Raw genomic sequence first — 11007 nt, forward strand, 5'->3', positions numbered from 1 at the left:
AAAAAAAAAAATTCACACAACAGAATTTGAAAATTCAATTTTGACCCATTCATCGTATCTCATTGGTTAATGAAGCAAAACAATTCCTTATTGCGTCGCGGGATTTTACATTATTTTTTTCTTTATTCTTTGATGCCCACTCGTTTTAAGCGTTATTTAATTCTTGTGACCAATATTTTGATTTGGAGCGTGTGGTTGTTGAGGTTTAGAATTATAAATTATCTGCCAGTCTCGGTGCCGTTGGTGATTTTCCTAATAGAATCTGAACAATTCTGTGAACATGATACTTTTGTTTTATAGAATAATTTTTAGATTCACACGTTAGGTTTCTTGACGGATCTACCACTGAGGAGATTTTTTATTGAATTGATTATTATAAGTGATGATTGCGTCAATTCTGAAAACAAAAAACATGGTTCATGTTTCGATATATTATGGGTTCATGCATCCCAAATTTAGAATTGAAGATATAGCTCTTGATTATGACTGCCCAATTTGTTGGTTGCTATCAAATTTCACTGCTATTAAATGTTTATACAGGAATGTATTCTTAACTGGATATGTTAATAAGGAATTGTGACCTAACCCAAGAGTTGGGAGCCTTTAGATGGTGGTCGACCATGATCTGATCATAGGACTACCAATCGTCTGAAGTTGGGGGAAGCCTTGGAACGGGCGGTAAACCCCCTCCAATGACTGGGGAATCCCTAAGAAATTCAGGGCTAGGGGCTAGGATAGGGAATTTTTCCTCCTCAACCCCATCATTATTTTTATTAAATATATGTTATATTTCATACATATGAATTCTATACGTTTTTTTTTTTTTTAATTTATACATTAAATTAGATGAAAATGATTAATATGAGTTAATTTGATAACAGAATAAGAAATTAAAGAATTGATTACAATTTGAAAGAGAATAAACTAGCCTTTGGTTTATGTTGTTGCTGGTCATTGGATTATAGAAATATTATATCCACAATCTCTTCTTAAAATTTTTTTTTTCACAATCCTGACGTAACAGTTCGCAACTATTAGCGAATTTGTCAGTGAAACCTATTATAAACTAACCAAGTTTGAAGGGGTTGTAAGAAAATTGTAAGAAGGGGTTATAAGAGAAATTTGTAAGAAAGGGTTGTGGTGTAGCATACTCTTTATTATTGAAAGTTGAGTAAAATTAAATAGGGGAGGATCCTATGTGGGGTTTTTACATTTAATTAATATTGGTTATAAAAGCTGAATTTTTTTCCTTCCATTACAATGACCAATTAGTTAATCCAAACACTTCTACATATTTTGGAAAATCCACCACCCTCCAAAATCTTTCATTTTTGGGGGTTTTAATAAAAAATAAAAATAATTAGAATTATGCATAATTCAATTAGAAATAAATGATATAAATTGTTTTACCATGACAATTAATATATATTTAATACATAATAAAAAAGAAACAGTTATGTATTATTAAATAAGATAATTTGAAGATACAATAAAATCAAAACTAATTTGAACACAAATATTTAGCAAATTTATGAAAATTACTATAACAATTATATAGTTAAAGAAAATTGACATAATATTATAAACATGACAAATGAAATTTGAGAAAATTATATGAGATGAAATTAAATTCTTAACATATTTTTACGTTTTGTTTCCTAAAAATATGGTGAAATTAATTAAAAAAGATTATTTTCTGTTTAATTATATTTGTTTTTCAAAAGACAAAAAACAAAACCTATTCTTGACATGCGAATATGGAATGAGAATAATGTCAACATATTCTCATTTCTATTGTATTTTAGATATTATTCTATTTCCTTTATTACAAAGATTGCATCACTATTATAATATTTTATATCCTTACATAACTATTTCACTTTTGTATAAATGGACAGTGTATTCACATACAATTCACAACAACTTAATACAATACAATAAAATTGAATTCATCCAAAGATATCTATCTGGCATACTCCGGCTTTCTTCAAATTGCCTCTCTTGCCCTCTCAATTCTGACATAGTATCAAAGCATTCAAGTTTAGGACAGTGACTAGCTGTTTATATGGATATATGCATGTCTAGGAAAATTCTGTCAATAAGACAATAAATGTCTAAGGATGCTAGGTTTCAAGTGGGGCCATTTGTGACCTCTCCAGTGTTTTCTGGGAATTTTATTGAGTTGAATCAACTTCCGATTAGCTAACCTCTTTTTTCTGTCCTTGCAATTCATACAAATACTTGGTTAGCACAATACTCAGCTAGCCTCTTTTTTTGTCCCTGCAATTCAAACATATACTCTGTTAGATTTTCCAATGGCAAACAATTAAACCTCAAACTCTAACAGAATCACCAACGTTTGCATCTTTTATGCAAGCTTGTGGTTTACAACCACAAGCTTGAGCGGGAGTGATGAAATATGAATGTCATGATTATGGCTAACCATTAAGATTACGCCAATCACCTAAAATCATTCAATCAATCAATTCCTCAATTGAGTATAATTACATTATTGTCATTGACAATCACCCAAAATCACTCAATCAATCAATTCCTTGATTGAATGTAATACATTATTTTGTTTCTTTATTGTATAGCTAAACTTTTATATAAATAGGTGATGTATTCACAATTCAAAATATTTCAATTGAATTCATCTAAAGATATCTCTTGGGCATACTTTGACCTTTCAGTTGTCTCTCTTGCCCTCTCAAAGATATCTCTCGGGCATACTCTGACCTTTTAGTTGTCTCTCTTGCCCTCTCAAAGATATCTCTCGGACATACTTCAACTTTCTTCAAATTGTCTCTCTTACTCTCTCAATTCTGACATGGTATCAGGGCATCCAGGTTTAGGACAGTGAGTAGCTATTTATGTGGATATATAAATGTCTAGGAAAATTTTGTCAACAAGACGATAAATGTCTAAGGAGGTTGGGTTTTAAATGGTACCATTTGTGACCCCTCCAATGTTTCTTGGGAATTTTCCTAGTGTATATTAAATCATTTTCAACACTTACTACTATTTTGGGTTATTGAGTTGTTGTCTAACATCTTCCCTAGGGACTCTTGTTGTTTCTTCCTCATTGGGTACTACTTATCCCACATATAATGGCAAACAACATTCACATCTACTGTGGGACTGTATGCTAAGGTTAGTAAGAGAATTTCCTCTCCCTTCTCTCTAGGTTAGTCAAACCCAAATTTTGTTTTGTTTTGTTTTTTTTCCTTCCCGCCACCTCTCTCTACCCCATCTCTCCCTTACCCTCCACTTTCTCCACCTCTCACCTTCCCGAATCCCATCCTCCTTTATCCTCCCTCTTCCACCTCTATCTCCCCTTCTTACCTTTTTCGCATAGCTTCCCCTGTACCATCTTTTGTTAAGCTTGATCTCCCTTTGTTGTTTTTGGTGTGGTTTGGTTCTAGTTCTCTGTTGTTTTCCATCAGCTTTTTTGGTTGTTTTTTGCTGAAGTTGGGTGCTTGGAGTGGTTAGATTTCTTCTTTTTCCGATTGGTTTCCAACAGTTTCTTTGCTTTTGGTTGTGACCATTGCATGTTGGATTCTCCTCCCTTTTTGTTTCTTATCTCAACTTTTGTTATTTCCTTTCTTTTGGCTAATTTGATTTTCTCCTTATCATATTCCTCTAATGACCAGTCCATAGGGTGTCCCTTAAATGGGCTATCCACCTCATCTATTTTCTATTGGTTAGTTAGATTTTCTCTTGTTTTTTCCTTATCCTTTGAATATGACACTCATCTTACTAAACTTGACCATGCCACTACACTTAACCTCATCACCCAAGCCGCCACATCACCTAGCCACCTCACCTCATCTGCCATGTGTCCAAGCAATTAGAGCTGTGGAAATCCGATTAATCGAACCAGATTGTCATTTTACTAATCGAATCGGTTATTCGGTTCAAGGGATATTGCAAACCAAAACCGAACCAGTTTATCCCTTGAACCGGTTACTAACCGAACCAGATTTTTGGTTCAGTTAGCAATTAACCGGTTTATAAACCAGTTTTTGCAAAAAAATATTAAATCTTATTTTAATTTAATAATATACTCATCTCTCATCTCCAAAACCAGTTCACACATAACATAAAAAGACCATTTTCACAAAAATTGTAAGTCATCTTGGCAGATTATATGGTATCTATATATAATCTTAAAATTGAAATCAAAACTAAAGTATTTCCAATGAATTTAGCCAAAAGTGTCTTCCTAGTAGTGGTACCAAAACAATGCAGCAACATAAAAAGATTGTTAAACCAAAACAATGCAGCCAAATACATAAACAGGTTTCCAGCAGCCAAATTCCAAATACATAGCAAGATTATCAGCAAGCAGCAGCCAAACAATACAAGGCAGCCAAATCCAAATACATAAAGATTTCCAACAAACAACATCCAAAATAATGTAGCAATGCCAAAAATGCAGCCAAATTCCAAACAATGCTTACAAAAATATTCTGCGCAGCCGCCAAACACAACCAAGTACCAGAGACGACGAAAATAAGAGAAGGTGTAGCAGAGGACTGCGAAAATGGAGAGAGAAGTGACTAGGTGATGGCGAAAATGGAGAAAAAAGGTGAGTACCAGAGGACAACAAAAATGAGAAGAAAAGGTGAGTAGCTAATAGGTGATGGTGAGAAGGAGAGTCTGTAGTGGTTAGCCTTAGGGATTTAGTCTAGTTTGAGATAAGGTGAGTAGGTGACGTGAAATGAAAAGAGAAAGTAAGTAGGCATAGTAGGTGACAGGCGACGGTGAGAAGGAGAATCTATAGTGTTAGGGATTTACTTTTACACTTTCAGTAAAATAATGGTTTTACTTATGTTTTAGAGTTTGACTTTTACTTTAGGGCTTGTGTACTCTTTTAGAGTTTTTAAGATTACCGATTCAAAAAACCAGTTTGGAAAATTGCCTAAACGGTAATAAATTCGGAAAAGCGGTTGGCCTATTTTCCAAACCAAAACCGGTTTTCCATACCAGTTTCGGTCCGGTTCACCAGTTCGATTCGATTTTCAAACTATTTTTCACAACCCTACAAGCATGTCACCTTTAGTGCCACATCAGCATGCCACGTCACCAATTTCCAAAAAAAAAAAAAATTATTCTCTCCATGTTTCATGCAACGGATTTGATGTTATTGGTGCTGTTATGGGGAATGGGAGCAAGTTTTTGTAGTTGATAAGAAAATGAAAGTGAAATGAATGGTCATTTGGTGAACATATGTTGCCTAATGAAGCTTTTGAAAGGGACTGCCATTTCTAGTAGAGATTTGTCCAAGTCCAGTTATTGAAACCATTTATGGAGGAATCTGAAATTGAAGAAGGTGACGTGGTGATGGGTGGAAAAATGGAGTTGTTTGTTTTGATTCCGAGAATGCTTTAGAAGGTAACCAGGTTTCATCAAAGGAGAACGGGTGTTGTGCTGATTGGTGAATCGAGGGTTAGAAAGCAAAGTTCTTGGGTGGTAATTTGGGTGAGCCAATTGGTGGAAATTGGGTAGCAAGTTAAATCCTTTGAGTAGTGGTAAGGTGTCCGGTGTTCTCGGGGTTGGATGCAAGACTGTTTCGGGAACCTTAATCCCTTGAAAGGCAAAGCCAATATAGATCAAATTCGAGCCTTTGGAAGAATCTCCTCATCACCATTTCAGAATATTTCCCCTCAGAAATTGTTGATAATGAGAGAAAGATTAAAGTTGTCCTACCTAAGGTTGCAAACTTGAGTGTTGAAGGTGGAGTAATGTCTTGTGGGGTTTTTTATTGGAAGAAGGGTGTCTGTTTCGATATTGAAAGTTTCTATAGATAGGAATTGGAGAGTTATGGGAGTGAATATGGTGTCAATGGACTAGGGGATTCATCTTGAGGTTTGAAAATGATTTTGTGAGGGATGAAGCTCTAGAGGGGATCCTGTTCGTTGTGGGGAAACATTCTTTCTTAAGAAATGTGCCCTAATATGAAGATGACTAGTGAAGGTTTAGGGAGTGTGCCAATTTGGGTGAAATTCATAGAATACCTTTAATTTTGGACACCAAAAGGCCTAGTTTGTTGCTAGTGTAGTTGGAAGCCTCTTTATATGGATACATTATGGAATTGGAGATAGGCTTGATTAGCGAGGTTTGTGTTGAATGGATCCATCTTCATCCTTTCCAGATAGGATTGAATTTGGGCTTGCGAATGGTGAGTTTCTTGTATTGTGTTGAGTACTCTTAGAAGCGAAAGTTTGTAGTTGTTGCAAGGTTTGGCATGATATTAGGAGCGTCAATGTGGCCAATAGAGAAGTTAAATCTCCCCCCAAAGTTAATGATTTGAATCAAATGCATGAGTGGAAAAAGGTGTCGAATAGGAAATAAGTGGTTTTAGGGAAGAGTGCTAAAACCATGGAAGACAAAGCCTAAATGCGACTCCAAGAGTAAAGCTTTGTGGCATTGAGTGATTGTGAGGGGCTAACAGGCGATGGGAGTGCACTAGGGTGAATTGGGAAAAGTTATGTAAATGGGGAAGGTGGTGTGAGCTCGGAAAAAGGAAATATGATCCGCTATTTGGTAGGGATGCACATGAGAATAGGTGACTAATGAGGAGGATAGTTGTGAGGCGAGTGGCACTAGTAAGGAGGCGACAACAATGGTGTGAACAAGGTGGTTAGAAGTGGGTTGGTGGGACCTACGTGAAATGAAAGTTTCCTCTTCATGTGGGGAAGCTAAGGGTTGTAGTGCAGAGGGATAGCGACCTAAATCACACTCTCCTTTTGTTCCACGTTGGGAATTTAAAAGATGTTGATGAGAAAGATAGTAGGATAGGGGTATGGAGGGCTTACTAAGAGCCAAAAGAAGAGATTGGCTAGGAAGGAAAAAATCTTCAAAGTCTTAATCATAATTAAAGTAGCCATGTGGACATTAGGGTCTAAACCCTATTAAGCAAAGGAAGTTAGGAACTTTCTTAGTAGCAATAACTTAATGTTGTGCTGTTTTGGAGACATGTTAGGGAGAACAATATGGATTTTGTTAGGAAAATGGTGTTTCAAATTGGGCTATGGTTGAAACTTGTTTTTGTGAAATGGGGAGAATTTGGGTGGGATGCGAGAAGATACTTTGCAGGTAGTTTATTCAAATTTGGCTCAAATAATTCTTTGTAAAGTTAGAATCTTGAAGGATGACTCTATGTTTTATTGTTCTATGGTTTATGGGTAGTAGTGTGGGAGAAAGGAAAGAGCTTTGGAAGGAGTTAATTCACCATGCCAATACAAGCCATAGAACCTTGATCTATTGGGAGATTTTATGCGGTGAGATTTTCTAGGTAAAAGAAGGGATGGGTCTCATAAATGGCCTCCCATTTCGAGGATGTGAATGATATGTGCAAGGATCTGAATTGGATCTCAACTCCATTGGAAATTTCTTCACTTGTGTAATATAGGTGAGGTGCTAGAAGAATATGGTGTAGCTTGATAGGGTTATGTGTAATGAGCATTAGAGTCTTGGATTCCCTAATTCTTATCTTATGCCTTGTTCCTTAACTTGGGGGATTTCAGATCATTGTCTAATGGTTGTCGAGTGCGGCATTAATTATCAAGGTAGGAAGTCACCTTTTAAGTTCTTTAACTTTGGGGGGAACATGAGGTTTCTTACCTAAGAGTGAAATGATATTTTAAAATTCAAATCTAATGATATGTATTCATGTTTCTACCAAATTAATATGAGACACTTCCTACTAGAATATATATATATAACAATTGTATTGCTCCAATCATCTTTTTTTTTTCTTTTTTTTTTTTTTAATTTGAAGATTTATCATTTTATCATTTAGATTTTTTTATTTTTATTTTTTTCTAGAATAATATATTAATGATTTATTATTATCTTTTTGTTTTTAATGTTCATCATGTTATCTAGCTAGAAACTATCATAGATATATGATATGTATTTTTTCAAGTTTAAAACAACAAATTAATAAACATTCAATAAGATTGACTCACGATCCAACTTACATCTTCTCTCCTCAACCCTGACGTACAACTTGCAATTAGTCACTCACATTAAGTAAGCGGACCCATTGTTGAACAACAGAACTCATTCTGAATTGACCAATTACGAGCTATCACGTTGACATTATTTTAATTTTGTTGTTTGGTGGGTTCAGAGTATGTAATACCCAAGATGTCAAGGTATGTTCCTAACTCAAAACAGTCCCTTTAAATGTTAATTTTATGTTAAAAAGCATAAAATCTAACTAGGGCAAAATAGTCATTCATTTGGAACGGTATGAATCAATTATCCATAGAAGGCTTAGGGGCAAAATGGTTATTTTGCCTATGGATAAGCATTGAAAAAGTCAAGGATGAGTAGGTTCATTGCATTTATGGCATTAATTAAGTAATATTTATGTCTAGTGTGAAATGACCAAAATGCCCTTTTATGAAGAATTAAAGACTTATGAGTTATACAATTAAAATAATTAGGCCAATTGCATAATTTTGGAAAATAAATGAAATATTTTCCTATAATGAGATGAAATTCGTTCAAGCCAAGGAGAGAGCCTTTCTTCAACATTTTCTCCATTTCTCTCAATCTTCCATGAAACAGGCTTTCTTTCTCTAAGTTTTAAAGGAGTTTTGCTTATTTTTTCAAGGAGAACAAGATAGGAGCCTTGGATCTTCAATTAGAAGGGTTTAAGGTAAGGATTAAAAACTTTTTTTTGATGTGATTTGAGTTTGAATTAGATGTTTAGGTATAATGTTAATTTGTAGGATTAAGGTGTAAAAGTACTCAAAGGCAAAGGATTTGTTGGAGGAAGTCTTTAAAAGGTAAGGAAGAACCTCCCATGACTTTAGGTTTATTCTAGGGTTTGTAGATTTTTATGAAACCTTAAATTAAAGTTTTAAAGCATAGAATAGTTGATGGCAAGTGTAGTTGAACTCATTTATTCTACTTATTGTCTTGAATTCTTATACATGAAGTTATTGCTATTTATTTTTATGAGTTGTGATGTTTGATTGAAGAAAATGAAGTGTGTACTGATTGTGGCAAAATTATAGTATTGGAGGCCACATGGTGTTGAATGGTTCTATTAGAAGTTTGTGGTGTTTTGTTTGCATTAGCTTACAATGTTATAGCAATAATGGATTATGGGAATGAATTTTACACTTCCTTTAAGATGTTAAGACTATTAGGGAGGTTTATTTGATCCATAAGTTAACCTTTTGGTTAATGTCAATAGGAATTGTGTGGCATAGTAAATATGAAAATTCGGTTTTAGTGGCTTAGGGGTTTGTTAACCCTGCTTCAGATTTTCGACCATAACTTGAGTTAATAAAATATAATGGATGATTCTTGAAGCATTAGAAAGCTAAGACACTACCTATAACTTTTATGTTTATGCCAAGAGCCAATTCGTTTGAGGAAAGGATGGAAATGGCCTGAAGCGTAACTGGTTATTAAAGTTTAGATTTAACATAATCATTCTTATATTATGAATGATTATTATTTATATTGTAATTATGCCATGTACTAATGTTACCCATTAGTTAGATGATCTTTGAAAGATATACATGTCATGATGTCAATGCATGATTAATGTTATGAAATGGCATGAAGATGCAAGTAATCATGTTTTAAGATGATGTATGTGACAAGAGTAATGTAAATGGTTGATAATCCATAGATGAATTAAATATTAAGCTCACCAAAATATGTATTTACATGCCATAAGATGTTAGAAATGCAATAACATGATAGAGATGCATATAGACATATGTAAACCCGTAAGCATATCCTCGTATATCGGTTGAGGAAAGATGAATATATCGTTAGATGCTAATAATGCGTAAGCACGCCTCCCGATGATATGAGCTCTAGATGAAATTGAGCTAGATGATATGAAGTGCTTAAGATGCTAAGAAGGTCCGATCGGCTAGACGTTAATGTTTCATACATTTAGTTGCATTACATGAGTTATGATTTTTATTCATCATGAGATTTTATACTCATGTAGATGATTTTAGATGTTATGTCATGACATGTGATGTGTGTGTCTATGTTTACTACTTATTTGTATGTGTACACATTGATGTTTATCTACCATGGGATAAATGATGAAAAGCATATGAATTAGTAATAAAAGGGGAAGTCCCTAGATGTAAAGATAAGTGATGTGTTAATAAATATGTTTAATAAAGATCAAATAGTACCTTCGAATGAACGGATCATCTTACTGAGCTTAGCGCTCACCCTTTCATTGTTGATTGCTTTGCAGGTAGACTAGAAGCGAGGGATGCTAGAGACAGCGGGACTACAAGTGAAGGGAGATAGTTATTGTCATCCCGATGTTTTTATCCTTGGAATGTAAATAATGTAAATGATAAATATTTGTGAAATATCTTTGGAAGCTTCCACCCTATAAATATGTTTTGATTGTATAATTTCCTAAAGTTTGTAAATTATAAGTTTGGATCCTGCGTGACATTTTATATGCATGTTTTGGATATTATTATTATTATCCTTACACAGATTTTTCTAAATACAACTCGTTCTCCAGACATGTATCCTCGGGATTCTCATTGAGGGATATTCAGAGGATACCTGACTGGAGGGGGGTTTTACAGAGTATATTTTGATATAGAATTTTCTTTTTTAGAGGTTTATGATGTGACTTAGAAGCGAGTTTGTAACTTAAACAACCTTGGGAATTAATCCTCGTTCTTATAGATGGATACTAGGCGGGTTTCTTCTTTCATTAACTATCTTCACCTAATGAATTATTAATTAACAGCTTTTTTCTTCAAATTTAGTGCGTTTGGTTCAGTATTTATATCCATATTCCTAATCCTATTCCCCAAATATTGTTTGGCACATTATTCCAGAGATATTACTATATTTATTTGAATTACTTTTAGACCCCTTACGCTTATTAATTTCATTAAATATCCCTAGGAAAAAAAAGTTTAAAAATTAACAAAAACACCCCTATCAACACATACTTGCCAGATTCTGGCAACCACTGTCGGTGGT

The sequence above is a fragment of the Pistacia vera genome, unplaced genomic scaffold (genome assembly GCF_008641045.1).
Source record: "Pistacia vera cultivar Batoury unplaced genomic scaffold, PisVer_v2 Contig956, whole genome shotgun sequence".
Taxonomy (NCBI): Eukaryota; Viridiplantae; Streptophyta; class Magnoliopsida; order Sapindales; family Anacardiaceae; genus Pistacia; species Pistacia vera.